This window comes from Apaloderma vittatum, unplaced genomic scaffold, assembly GCF_000703405.1.
Source record: "Apaloderma vittatum isolate BGI_N311 unplaced genomic scaffold, ASM70340v1 scaffold12681, whole genome shotgun sequence".
NCBI classification, from domain to species: domain Eukaryota; kingdom Metazoa; phylum Chordata; class Aves; order Trogoniformes; family Trogonidae; genus Apaloderma; species Apaloderma vittatum.
The window spans coordinates 1-2830 of NW_009699645.1; the positions used below are offsets into that span (position 1 = coordinate 1).

The 2830-nt window shown below is 53.1% G+C and overlaps 1 pseudogene; it reads left to right on the forward strand.

Annotated features, from left to right (window-relative positions):
* The first annotated feature begins 8 nt into the window (after nucleotides 1–8).
* Nucleotides 9–1937, forward strand: LOC104280734 (annotated as a pseudogene).
* Nucleotides 1938–2830: the final 893 nt, after the last annotated feature.

Genomic DNA, 2830 nt, shown 5'->3' on the forward strand with positions numbered 1-2830 from the left:
AGAAGGGGAAAGCACTTCCACTAAGCAGTGCCGAGAAGCGGAAAACACAGGGGGAAAGTTTGCAGAATAAGCGGATACTGGTTCCAGAGCTCCGCGCTACACATCCCACTCCAGCATCACTGTGGAGAAAGGCAGCCCGCCTCCCCAGCACCCTGCATCGCCTGCACTGCCGCCAACAGCAGAGCAACCACGAGCCCAGACAGCCACCGATGCCGGTGTAGGGGCCAAATCACCTCCCGCAGGCCTCAGACATCCCAACCCGGACCTCGGATGGAAAAAGTCCACCGACAGCAAATCCTTCACCTCCACTCCCAACTCCTCTCCAGGAGAGAATGAAAACCACTGCAAGCACAGCACAACCGCAGTCCCTGAAAATGCTGCACGTCAAGGTGCCGACAGAACCTCACCTGCAGAAAACCACGACCAAATGTCTGTGAGCCACAGAACACCGCCCCATGAGCCACCCAGCAAACTCCAAACCGATGTCTCGGCAGAACCCGCAGCAATCAATGGCGTTTCCCACAACAAAAATCTTGCCAACGGCAATTGCAATTCAGCCAACAGAGACCTTTGCCAAGGAAATCAGCCGAAGCACTGCAGGCAGGAAACACCTGCACAACCAACCACCCCACATCCCACCCAGAATCTACACAACAGTGAGAACCAGCCCAAGCCCAGCAAGGAATGCACTCCACTGAGCAATAAATACCCCGATGGAAACGCCAACAGATCCACCCCAGATGGATGCCCCAAAATGGCAGCGACCGCCAGCACCTCAAAAGCTATCAATCTTTCAAAAGATGGAGCAGACTCTGAAAACCCTTCCAGCGTGTACTCCCCAAAAACCCCCGGTCCCAATCCTGGTCTCATTCTTCAAGCCCTGACTCTTTCAAATGCTAGTGATGGATTTATTCTGGATTGGCCAGAAATGCCCGGCGACTCATTTTTAAAGCACGCCATCACCCCATGCTTGTTTTGCACCCACCCCGATGCTCACGAGGGACGACCGCCACACATGAGAAGCAAAAAAGTCAGCAACTGCAACCTGTATCGCCCTGGAAAGAACAAAGGACTGCCCAGTCGCATGGCAGTGTCCATCCCTGATCCCCCGGTGAACTGGCCTCCCCCTGGCCATGTAGTCAACCAAGACAAGAGCAACACTGACAAGTGGGAGAAAGATGAAACAACAAAAGAGAACCTGCTGGCCAATGGCAAACTTGATGATCAGGACGATGATGAAGAAGATGAAGACCTGATGTGGAGGCCACCCAAGGAAGAAACAGACTTTGAAGATGATCTTCTGGAGCACGATCAGGAGCACATCAAATTCACTGATAATATGCCAATGGGATCAGGGGCTTCTGTGAAGAAAATCTCTCTCTCACACTTCTCAACCACCGATTCAAACCACGAACGGAAAGCACCCAAAAAGTCATCCCCGGGCAACGTTCAGTCTTCACCAGACCCTGATGACCCTGACCGCAGCTCCTGGGATGCCACGCGCCATCCGGATCCCAGCAAGGTCGCCGAAGAGGACGATCCTGCACTGGGCCTCAGGAACCCACCAGAAGAAAACCGCGGCGTCGATGCAGGCAAACGGTCCATCCCACATGACTCGCATACCGAGCAGTGCACCGCGGACAAAAGCACTGCAGACCGCGTGGAAGCCCTCCTGGGCCGCCAGCCGACCAGCTGCGGTGAAAGAGCTGCCCAGCCCTCCCCGTGCCCATTGGGGCCGAAGGTGCTCCCTGCAACCAAACAGACTGACTGGGAAGGCGCTCTGCACGCCACCGGAGAGAACAGCAACAGTGAGCAGAAAATTCGCCCACCAAACTCCACCTCTGCCTCTGCAGCCAACCCAGAGCCCCCCTGCACAAAGACTGGAGCACGGCTGTTTGAAGCTTCCACCGAGGTGTATGTTTGATCACCCAGATGCTGTAAAAAAGTCATTTAGAACCTTCTGTCACCACAGTTCTCACCTAACATGAACTGCTAGCGCACATTCAGACTTGGTACTGGGAAATATATTGTCTGTGATGGCCTGATGGAAATTTAACAGCTAAAAGCTTTTTAAGAAGCAGCAGCCATGAGCTATGTAATAGCTGCATTGTGAGATGTGTCTGTATGCACATGGGGATGCTTTGAGCAGGACTGATCTTCCTGAAGGGAATGCAAGGCTACTGTGCGATAAACGGGCGCAGGGTGCCTCAAGACTGCAGACCTTGCTTGTCAGCAACACCAAGGGCACACAGGCTATGGTGATGAGGAGGAGGACCATGAGCCTGCCACCAGAAGAGCCCGGCCCACAACCACCAGACACCACTGTGCGTGCGGCAAGAGTAGGAAGTCTAGCACGCTTATCTTAGAAATAACCTAGCCTACGCTCATGAATATGCATGCCTTTGTGTAATAAATACCTGCCTGCTTGACCAAAGGGTGTGTAATCTTTGAGGTGAGACCACCTTGCACTCGGCGCCGAATAAGCATAAGTGTTTTTTACCTCCCTGTGAGTTGTAGAGGTAAGTCTGCGTGTGTCAAGCTACGGCCCTGTTGGTGGTCTTCCTCTTGCGTCGCTGCCGGAGGGTATCTCTGGTTCCTGAGCTCAGCATTCAGGCAGCTGTTTCTCCAAGGCAGGTCTTGATCAGTGAAAGTGCTCCATAAGCGTTTCTCCAGTTACAGCCTCCTGCCAAGGAGTGAATTTGGAAAGGTGACTGTTAGTATCTCGCCTGAAATGGTAAATACTGAAAATAAAAACAGCTCTCGCTTTGCAGGTTAAGGGGCGCGTAATTCTGGTGAGTGGTTCGTAAAAGACTGCAAGTCGGCCAACGTC